This window comes from Sarcophilus harrisii, chromosome 4, assembly GCF_902635505.1.
Source record: "Sarcophilus harrisii chromosome 4, mSarHar1.11, whole genome shotgun sequence".
Taxonomy (NCBI): Eukaryota; Metazoa; Chordata; class Mammalia; order Dasyuromorphia; family Dasyuridae; genus Sarcophilus; species Sarcophilus harrisii.
In genome coordinates, this window is record NC_045429.1 from 2227907 (window position 1) to 2239641 (window position 11735).

General features: G+C 38.2%; 1 long non-coding RNA gene across 1 annotated transcript; it reads left to right on the forward strand.

Annotated features, from left to right (window-relative positions):
* Nucleotides 1–5175: 5175 nt before the first annotated feature.
* Nucleotides 5176–11481, forward strand: LOC105750607. Its single transcript, XR_002770368.2, has 3 exons — nucleotides 5176–5257; nucleotides 7654–7803; nucleotides 11117–11481. It is a non-coding gene; the product is annotated as an uncharacterized LOC105750607 (long non-coding RNA).
* The last annotated feature ends 254 nt before the right edge of the window (nucleotides 11482–11735 follow it).

Sequence of the window (11735 nt, forward strand, 5' to 3'; positions counted from 1 at the left end):
GGGACCCAACATCTCACTCATTTGCTTTTAAGCTTTTTAAATATATCCCTTGTTTCATTTATTGTCAGGCTTTTATTGCTTGAAAATTGCCTTCATGTTTGGATTTGTATTATATAGAGAAATATAGTAGGAGCAGTTTTATTTACTTGCCAATTAAAAATGTTGCATCTTTATTCAAAGCAAAGAAATTATTGCTAAAGTTTGCTTGGTTGAGGTTTGTCATGTTCAAGACATTTTTTTTTTAATGTAACAGATACTTGTGAGCCATAAAATCCAATTAAAAACAACTTAAATAATTAAATATTAAAAGAGTTCCCTTGGATGCACTGTCTTTGTCCATTAAAATTAAGCTCCTTAAGGATAGACTTTCTTGGTCTTCATTTTGTTTGTATTTATATTCCTAGTGATTGATTCATATTCAGCACTTAAAAAATACTTCCTGTTGACTGACTAAATAGGTATTTTATACAGGTTGTGAAAGCACCTGGGCTGACTTAACAAGTAATTAATTTTTGTTGCTCAAAGGGATTAAAATCAGACTTCAAATCTCTGCAACTAGGTCCTCAATATTAGAAACTATTATCTTTCTGATAAAGGGAAAAGAAACATGGTACAATGTCTTCTAGATGTTAGTGTTCAGTAAATATGTTGAGAAATAAATCTAGAAGTTGAAGAGGTTGATGAAATTAAAGAAAAAAGAAATAGAAATGATATTGTCATTGCACTGTATGATAAACAGTTATTGAAATGGAAAGCACCGTAGGAGGAGGAGTTGTTTTAGATTTTTATTTGCTTTGTCAGTAAAACATTTAGTAAATGACTTGATGATTGACTGATTGATGGGCAAAAAGGAGAGATGAAGGCATTTATTTGATAAACAGATTTCATCCAGCTTAGGAGACATTAAGAAGTATTTATTTATCTGGATACCTGTTGGAACTCTAACTTTCTCAAAAGCTAATAATGCAATATTTTTGCAATTTGTTTGAGGGGAAGCTTATTTAATACAATTAAACCTAATGGAATAATGGTCAGGGAAAGGATTTCATGTAAACATTTAAATTAGTATCAGTTGCAAGCATTCAATTATTCTTTATTAAGCAATGAGCATTTAGGATTATGACTCAAGCATGTCACTAGGAAAAAGTTTTGAATAATGTACATGTTTTCTTGTAACCAGTAAGGAAGCCTTAATGATAAATATTGTGAAAATATTTGGAGACGTGTCCCAGAACTAAAATCCAGTAAACTGGCTGTGCCCTAAACTTAGAATAATAATGATCCTTTGTATTTTCAATAATCTCATCTTTGGGCAAAGCATATTGCTTTGACCCACACCAGGAACATATTCACTGAGGAACGTATAGACCTGTGTTTCCCAGGGACCTGAAAGCTATGCGTCATATCTCTTGACAAGCTCACAATCCTGTTTCTTGTAACAGTGTGAACCAAACTAGGTACTACACTCCTATTCCCCTCACACTGACTCTGTTTCTACACTTTACTGGGAGATCATCTATGTGGAGACTGTTCCCACAGGACCAAGGAATTCCTTCACTGCTCTGCAGGAACCTGCTAAGACACCCAAGAGGGATTAGGCCATGATCCAGCCTATCTATGTATGGAAAGCACGGGCTTTGTCCCAGCGTGTTGTCCTCCTGGGGGAGGAGGGTCAGAATGCGGAGGAGGCTTCCTCTTACAAGCATTTTTCATCTCTTTGAAATGAATTTTTTTATTATAACTTTTTATTGACAGAACCTATGCCTGAGTAATTTTTTTTTACAACATTATCCCTTGCACTCACTTCTGTTCCGACTTTTCCCTTCCCTCCCTCACTCCCTCCCCTAGATGGCAAGCAGTCCTATACATGTTAAATAGGTTATAGTATATCCTAGATACAATATATGTGTGCAGAACTAAACAGTTCTCTTGTTGCACAGGGAGAAATGGATTCAGAAGGTAAAAATAACCTGGGAAGAAAAATAAAAATGCAAACTGTTCCCACTTATTTCCCAGTGTTCTTTCTCTGGGTGCAGCTGCTTCTGTCCATCATTGATCAATTGAAACTGAGTTAGATCTTCTCTTTGTTGAAGAAATCCACTTCCATGAGAATACATCCTCATACAGTATCGTTGTTGAAGTATATAATGATCTCCTGGTTCTGCTCATCTTTGAAATGAATTAAACCTCTGTTTGATCCCTGACTGGAAGGAGGTACCATTGGAGATTTCTCTAGAGTCTGATACCCCTACCCGCTACTGCCGCTGAGTCCTCCGTTTTTAATTCCTGCTCCAATCTCTGGGATTATCCTTGATTGAGCTCACTTTTCTTTGTGAGGAAAACTCTAGAATCTCTCACTTGACCCTATATAGGGATATCCTATGCACAATCTATTTTCTCGAGCCTCTGTAAACTTGCTGCCATGTGCCTCCCCTAACTAACTATTCCTCTGTTTGGCTCTGGTGTCCCACGCCAGGAAATTCTTACACACCTCTTTTTTGACTCCAGCCCCCCTACATGCTAAGAAGATGTTCATTTAGCTCCATGACCAGCCCACCTCAATCATTTGGCCCCTCTGAACAACTCTGGTCTGTCTGTGTCTCTGTTCTTTGTTTTTTTTTTCCCTGCATCTCTCATGCTATGTGTGCCCTGAGTCAATCAGGTAAAATCAAATTTGAGCTTTACTGTTTGTATTTGTCTTGTCATTTTGTCTGTGTCTATCTTTGTAGTTTACAGACAACTACATGTCATGTTTGTATTGAGATCTGGATTCTGTTACCTTCCAAGATTTAAAATTCAGTCAACCAGAAAAACTTATAAGAGCTTTAGCCAGAACAGTAGGAAAGATTAATGAACTTGCATAACTGAAGTGATTGTTCCAGAAAGCCAGACTAGCTTCACTTTAGACTTTCTGAGGGATGCTGTGTTATAAGGATAAAAGGGGAAAAAAACCTTCAAGACACTTCTTTTCCGTCATTTCGACACTGCCCAAGTTGGAATTACAGAAAGAAAGTCAGATAAGCAAAGTCTGTAGAACCACTAAAAATCTCTTAGCAAATTCTGGAAGTTTGGGGATTCATTATGAGTGAGATGATGAAGTCCTGTCAGGGTTAAAGATATGTTTATGCTAGGAAAGCATGTCTCATTCCAAAGGACCCAAAATATCCTGTACCTTGTCTTGTAAATTAAATTGTTTTTGACAGTTAAAGTACATCCTGACCAAAACTATCAAATCCTCCATCTTAGAAGGGAAGGGAAGATGGTGAGATTTGAAAATATGAAAATATTGAGAATTATTAAAAATATTGTTTTCTTTGCTTTGTACTGGGGTAGATTTCCAAGAATAGGTTGTACCTCCTGAGACTCAGCAGATGGGTCAAAGGGGAAGAAAGGAAGGGGGTTAGGGTCTATATAATCTGCTTTGCTGAACACACATTTCTCTGTTTGCATCACTTCTCTGTTAACACCACCTTTGGTGTTTGGAGAGTGTCTTTTCTCAAGAAAGCTAATAAACTTTCCTTTTTACTACCCTTGTCCTGAGGCTGTGGAATTATTGGTAAGAGTCTTTGTCTCCCAGATGGCTGGGGGCTCGTCTGGGATTTTTAACTCCTTTCTTGGGGGACTCCTGACTCAAACCCCAAAGCAGACACGAGCCAGAATTTCAGGTGGCTTTCATGCTTAGCTCTGGATTTGGGACTCTCCTTGAAAGAGAAAAACCTGACAAGAAGAGATCTCAGAGTAGTAAAAGGGACATCAATCCCCCTTCTTTTTCCTCTTTCTGAAATTGATAATGAGAAAACCACTGTAAGCAGCCTATAGAAAAACAGTTAACAGCAATTAACAGAAGTTAACAGCAGTCATGTAAGTTTGTTCGTGAAAACTCAGAGAAGTGAGATCTAGGTCACTGGGCTCCCTGAGCTGAGCAGTTAGAGTCCATAAGAAGACCCCTTCTAAGTGGTTATAATTCATAAGATTACCCCCCCCCCCCCCCCCCCCCCCCCGCCCAGTTAGAGTCTGTAAGATGACCCTTCTAAGTTGTTTGGGTCCTCAAGAATGGGAAAGCTAAATTCAAAGTTGGGCAGGAAGGAATTGTTTGTTATCAGAAGTACTAGCTGATAGCTCTTTGGGGGGGGGGGGGTGTCCAAAAAGTTATTGGAATGAACTGCCAAATATAAAGGGAAGAAAATTGGGAGGGTGTTCCCAGAACAAATTGGGTATGTCACACTTAAATCTACATGTCAGAGCTGGAAATGGGAGATGCTTGTGTGCATCTGTGTGTACATGTCTGCTTTGCACTTTTGTGTTTTGTGTTAAAAGTTGGCAAGCTTGTGAGTTGCTTTAGCATCTGTACTGCTGCCTTGGAGAAATATCAGGCTGAATGCTGGAATTCATTCAGAATAGTAATCCTTTCAAAGGGGTTCAAGGTAAGATCTGTAGAAGTTCCAGACTATCCTGTTGCTCCATTAGGGCTCTGGTCTTTGACTCAGGATCCTAAATTCCTCTGCCTCAAACTTGGTGTGTGCTGAAGGAAGTGTTTTTTTTTTTTTTTTTGTTGTTGTTGTTGTTGTTTTTGTTTATTTTAATAGGAGAATGCCTTAGGTTTGGGAAATGTAGGAGAATAGATAACTTTGGGACCAGGAGACTGCACTTTTAGAAATAAAAACTAGCAGATTTAGTATCTCTCCTGTTTCATGGAAAGAAAGGGGATATCTCCCAGGAAGACAGCTTTGAATCTGTGATTCATTTAAAACTGGAAATCTGAGTATAGAATGTATGAAATTGAGTGGATGAGTGTATTGGTCTTTGATCATGGTAAGGTAATTTGGGAGCTAATTCTGGACTCCTTGAGATTACGAAAGGAAAGAGAATCTTTTTTCTCTTTCTCTCCCTCTGCCTCTGGCTGTTTGCAGCAGCTTTGCAGAAGAGGCAGGAGGAAAGGGAAAAATATATTTAATACAGTGAAGATGGTAAAAGCAAGTGGAAGAGGGTAGGCAGAGTGAAAAATGATACATATATAGAAAGGTAAATGAGACAATTTAAGCAGATAGGAATGAGAAGAGCATAGACTGAAAGGGATTAGAGAGTATGGAACTTTTGGAAAAATGGAAAAACTGTGCTATCACTTTAAAAACTCCTGCAAGCAAGGGGCCTTTAACTTCCTTATCAGAACTCGAATACCAGGAAAACGCTCAAGGTAAAAACTCATATGAAGCAAAAACTGGCTCTTCAGTCTTTCCTGGTTTCCAAAAGAGAGGAGGTTTGTGTGAATTGGGAAGACAACTAAAATGTAATTTTGTTTGAATGAGAAGTCTAGGTAGATTTTAGGGAATCTCACAAACGAAATCATTGGTTAATTTTAAAATAACTTTCAATTTGTATGTGTGTTAAAACTGGAAACTTAATTGGTTGTGATAGATTCGGTTCTACCTGAACTGATAAGTAATGGTTTTTTTTCTGAGATTGTAGAACCCAGATTTGGTTTGTTATCTAGTACCCTGAATGTTATTAGAATATAAAGTGAAAAACTAAGAGGAGGTGAAAAATGCGTTAAAGAATCTTATCACCCTTAATAACTCAATAAATGTAATTTAGGGTATTGGATATTTCCACTTTTACTTGTGAGTTAAGAGGAAATTACAGCTAAGACCATGGCTGTTGCTTATAATTCTAAGATAGTTCACTGTCTTAAAACCTACATTTGGTAATTACTGTGTTTATAGAACAAAAGTAAAAAGGAGAAGATTTAATAGTTAAGAGTGGAGAGATCCAGGCTCTGTAAATTAGTCAGAAATTTCAGGAGTTGTTAATGGATGGAATTAAAGAAAAAAAATTCTGTATACCTATTATAAAAGTCATTCCTGGATATGGGGAAAATTAAAGGATAGATGTAAATCCCAGAGATAGGGAATAATTTGTTAGGCAGAGTTTGGCTTATACAATTGATACTGGAATTAAAGGTGTTGAACCATGAGGTAATATTTAAAATGTCCCCTCATCTGGTAGAATAAGAATGGCAGATATAGGGGCGGTTTACAAATTCCCCACTTAAAATCAATCTGAAAAATCGATAGGATATAGTGTCTATGTTAAACAATCCCCTATATCATTGGAGGGAAAAATAAGATTGCAATCAGTAATAAAGGGACTGGTGAGGGATTAGAACTTTGTTATATTCCCTTTCAGTACCTCTGTTCTGCCTTTTAAGAAATCAGATGAGATTTACAGATTAATACAAGACCTTGGGGCAGTAAACAATTTATTTAGTGACAGGTAAATTCAGAAGTTATTCCGAAGAGAATAACCCCTGAGGTAATGAGTAGGGAATTGTTTAATTGATGAAGTAAACGTTTAAAGGAAGTAGCTTTGACAGGGAGGAGCAAGGAACGGATGTTTGTCCTTACAACAGAAGCAGCTCCTGTGTGTTCTAGGGAGGGGGAGAAGGGTTTGGGAGATATCGAAGCAATAAAAAATCCTTGAAGGAGATTGACAATTAACTGATAAGAGGGGAATGTTGAATAAAGGAAATCTTAACTAAAGTTAACTAAACCATTGGAGTGCTTAAGCAACTCAAACTTGGCTGTATAGGGATATGCACAATCGCAAAACAAGTGTCTGAAAGATTTGTAATATGGCCAAAGGCAAATGAGAAAGTATTGAGGAGGCGTCCCTCCAGAGCCAGGGAGCCTGTCTCCAGAATATTCAAGTTAGATTTTACTGAAATGACACGAGTAGGAAAACGGAGATATTTATCTGTTATAGTAGACCATTTGACAGGATGAGTGGATGTTTTCCCCTGAGCTCTGCTACTTGGAGAAGGGTTAGTAGAACAACCTCAGAACAAATTATAACTAGGTATGGATTGCCAGGGATTATTGAATGCTGATAATGGAACACATAAGGTTTTATAAAAAAAAATAATAATAAGGGAGGGGGCTACAAATTGAGTGCATCTCATTAAGTAAAGTGAAAAGAATGAATCAGCTTCTTTTTTTTTTAATAGCTTTTTATTTACAAGATATATGCATAGGAAATTTTACAGCATTGACAAATGCCAAACCTTTTGTTCCAATTTTTCCCCTCTTTCTCCCCCCCCCCCCCCCATGGCAGGTTGACCAATACATGTTAAATATGTTAAAGTATAAATTACATACAATATATGTATACATGTCCTAACAGTTATTTTGCTGTACAAAAAGAATCGGACTTTGAAATAGTGTACAATTAGCCTGTGAAGGAAATCCAAAGTCCCTTTCCCTTCTTTGGGGTATAAGCCTAGTAGTAACACTGCTGGATCAAAGGGTATGTGCAGTTTGATAACTTTTTGAGCATAGTTGCAAATTGCTCTCCAGAATGGCTGGATGTATTCACCATTTCACCAACAATGTATCAGTGTCCCTGTTTTCCCACATCCCCTCCAACAATGAATCAGCTTTTTAAGAAACAGATGGCTAAATTGATGTCAGATGCTAACTTGCTTTGGACTAAATGTTTGTCTTTTGCAAACTTTTGCAAACTTGGACTACTCCCAGAAGAGATCTGTGATGTTGTTGTTTGGTTTACCTTAGAAGGGAGGGGAAAGAAAAATACTCTCTTTGGAAACAAAGAATAAGTTTTTAAGGAATTATATGCTGACAGTGTCCTTATCCTTTTCAGCCCTTGGAAAACGAGAACCGCTGGCTCAAACATCTTTGGAGTTGGCAATTCCAGGAGATTGGGTGCCTGTTAAGTCCTGGAAGGTTCAGAGTGGGAAGGACCTTATCAGATGTTACTGATGACCGAGACCCTGGTCCAGGCTGAGAAGAGGTAAACTCGTTACACCAGAGTTAAAGGACCTGGGAAGGAACCTCATGAATGGATTGTTAAGGACAATTTATAAGCTCTAAAAATTGACTTTGCCCCAGGGCAATCCTGAATGTTTTGGTGGGGAGGAAGATATTTCAAAGAGCACATTTCACAGGAAAACCCTGAGGATAGTTGAGTGAACAGGCAGGAACTTCAAGCTCAGTCCCTCCTCTGGAACTCTTGCTGATTCCCCTAATTTGAAAGATTACTATGTTTCTTGAAACCATCTTGTCAGCCCTGGGGAAAGAGTTTGTTTAGGTTTTATAATCTCCAAACAAGCCATGGGTTTATTAATAATCTACAGGTTTGTTAATTAAAACGATTTCTAATGTTTACCTCTTATACCAGAATGAATTTAAGTTCAAAAAGGGGAAAAAAGGAGTGAGGGGTCAAAGATGTTAAGATCTATTGCATATGTGAGATTTAGTATTTTGTTTTAGTTGGTTGTTTTGAGTTATCTTAAAGCTGATTTTTTATTTATTATTATTATTGAAAGGGATTCTGAGAATAATAGTCTATGCCTTTGTCCCTTTGAATATGCTTAATAGCTGAACCTGTTTTTTGCTATAAACAATATGCAATTTAGAATTTTTTTTATATTTCTAAAACTTGAGCCTTTGGTTATTGGTTATTTAGCATCTTAAAGCAAAATGATTTGTGTAATGTTGAACTTAAAACCACCTACTTAGATACTGTAATGCCGAAGAAACTGAGCAAGATAGAGATTAGAGACCAATTCAATAATTTATTAAATGGAGAGAAATACTGGGACCAATGCCTCCATGTTGATCCCAGGGCTAGCCGAGACTAACATCTCAAAGAGTCTAGCCCCGACTATGGGGGCAGCGAGCCTTTTATGGAATAACAAGAACAATGACATAATGGAGGGACCTAGGTGGGGATAACCTAATAGAGGGAGGTTACTGATATTCTAATGACATTAAGGTTGGAGACCAAACCATCTCCATGTGCTGTTTCAAGGTATATTTAAACCCACGTTATGCTAACCAGGAATTCAGATCCAAAGGTAAGAAGGTTTTTTCACAACTGTACATCCCAAGAAATCCTATCTTAACCATTAAGAAGGGACGGTTTATAACCTAAGTCAGAATTACGAAATAGGACAATTGGAGGAACTGGTCACACCATTAAAGGGAACTTTGGCATAACAATATGAAAAATGTACTGTCAACTTTGTAGGATGAATCTCTTACTGTTACCAATGTAAGATTATGCTCAAGACTTATACAGCATGTAGGATCCGTGAGAACTAACCTCACCTAAAGTTTTGATTAATGAGATTTGCTATTTGAGATAAAATCTCTCGGGACTGTAGCTGATATTTGGAGTTTTGAATTCGGGTATGATTGTCTGATGGAACATCAAGCCAGTTACCCACCGTGTGAAAGAAATATACCACAAATTACTCAGAGGAATGGGATTCTGAACTATTACAGGTGGAGGCTTGTATCTGGCAAGAGTTGAGAGGACCTCCTTGATCTCTGTTTAAGGTGGGAGCCTTCTGACTCAGTTTCCCAGTAGTGTTCATTTGAATAAGAATCCACTTGATTATTCCTGAGTCTGGCTGTAAGGTGGAATTGTGACTGCATGAGTGGTTGAAAACTGTGACAATTAGTGTGAGAGGACTTCAAGTAGTAAGAAATAAGAGGGGGGATGAGTGCTATTATGGAGTCTTCTCAGAGTCAAAGGGAGGTTTATGCTAGGAAAGCATGCCTCTTTCTGAAGGGCCCAAAATATCTTGTATTTTGCTTTGTAAATCCAATTGTTTTTGACAGCTAAAGTACATTCTGACCAAAACTCAAAAGTCACCAAAACCTCCAGGCTAGAAGGGAAGGGGTTGTTGTCTCACCATCTGGTGAGACCTTATGAAAAACTTTGTTTTCTTTGCTTTTGTGCTGGTGTAGATTTCCAAGAATAGATTATACCTCCTGAGACCCAGCAGATGGGTGAAAGGGGAAGAAGGGAGAAGGGAATTTGTGGTTAGGGTCTATATAATCTACTTTGCTGAACACACACGCTTCTCTCTTCACATAACTTCTCTGTTAACACCACCTTTGGTGTTTGGAGAGTGTCCTTTCTCAAAAAAAGCTAATAAACTTTCCTTTTTTTTTTTTTACTACATTTATCCTGAGGCTCTGGAATATTGATTGATAAGAATCTTCATCTCCCACACAGCCATTAAAGAGTTTGGCAATTAGTCATTTTAAGACTGCAGGAGAGAACTCCTGAGACTTTTCCATGAACTCGCTTCCTTCTGAAACATCTTAGTAAGTTTTGGGGTACTTCTCTGTAAAATTTGTTTTAAGGGAAAATAAGGATTAAATCTTCCAAAGTTTTTATGAGGAATTGGAAAGAATAATAGTTTCATTCTTCTAGAACAATGAAGAAGAGCTAGTTTGACATACTTCAAAAATGGAGAGAGACAACTCTGACCTATCTCTGTTCCAGTTTCACCCACTCTCACCTCCTCCAGGCTAAGAAAGGATTTAGTTAGCTCCAAATCTTTGTGAGATGGAACATAATGGTCTCCCTTCTCATAAGAAGTCCTGTAAACAATTTGATCTGGACTTGATGTAATGTAAAATGTAATGTAATGTAATATAGGAATTGTGAATAACTATTGCATTGTCCGAACCTAGCCTATGTGGTTGGAGACCAAACCATCTCCATGTGCTGTTTCAAGGTATATTTAAACCCACGTTATGCTAACCAGGAATTCAGATCCAAAGGTAAGAAGGTTTTTTCACAACTGTACATCCCAAGAAATCCATATCTCTTACCTGAAATGTTGGCAATCAACCATTCATTTTTTAAGGGTCCCTACCAGGCCCCTTTGACCACTCCTATAGCTACAAAACTTGTGGATGTATAGTGATGTGCCCAACGAGTCATGTGTTGACATTTTCTCCTCCTGCATTCTTGCCCCCCCCCCCTTTTCTGCTTTTAAACCTCAAAGGTTCCATTAAGGAACTACCCTCTCCCCCACCCCTACCCCATATATCTGCCTCTCCTTTATTTTCCATAAGGAAAGAGGTTCTTCTAGACCTCTCCCCTTTTGCCAAAAGGGGGAAATATGAAGGTATTTGGAGATACTCTTTGCTAGCGCTAAGACCCAGTAAGAAGATTGTGTCCTGAGGCCCGCATAGCAACAATCCTTTGTGTTCTGAATGATCTCATCCTCTGGCAAAGTGAATTGCTTTGACCAGCAGCTGGCAATCTACTGACATACTCACAATCCTGTTTCTTGTAACAGCCGGTGAACCAAACTAGCTACTGAACTCCTATTCCTCCCAATACTGACTCTGGTTCTTCACTCTACTGGGAGACAATCTACATGGAGACTGTTGCCACAGGATCCAGAAGGGGAGATTGTTGCCACAGGATCCAGGAGAGGAGACTGTTGCCACAGGATCCGGGAATGCCTGCCCTGTCCATGCAGGAGCCTACTAAGACAACCCAAGAGGGATTAGGTCATGGTCCAGCCCACCCATGTATGGAAAGCATGGGCTTTATCCAGTGTGTTGAGCCTCTTTATGGGGAGGGGGAAGTGAGGAGAATTGGCACTTGCAAGCATTCTTCCTCACTTTGAAATGAATTAAAATTCTGTTTGATCCCTGACTCTCCTGTCTCTGGCCTACTTTATTCAGCTCCAGTCACCCACACTTAAGAGGCTGGTGCTATTCCTTAAAATTTTAAGAGTAATTTTAATTTTAATCTAATTAATTAAATTTTGAACTTTTGATTTGCCTTCTTTCTGAAATTTGATAGATGCTGATCTGGTTGATAATGTGGATCTAAGCAGAAGACTCTACAACTGGAAACATTTTTTTTTTAATTTAAATACCAATTTTTTTTAAAGAAGGAAGATCTGA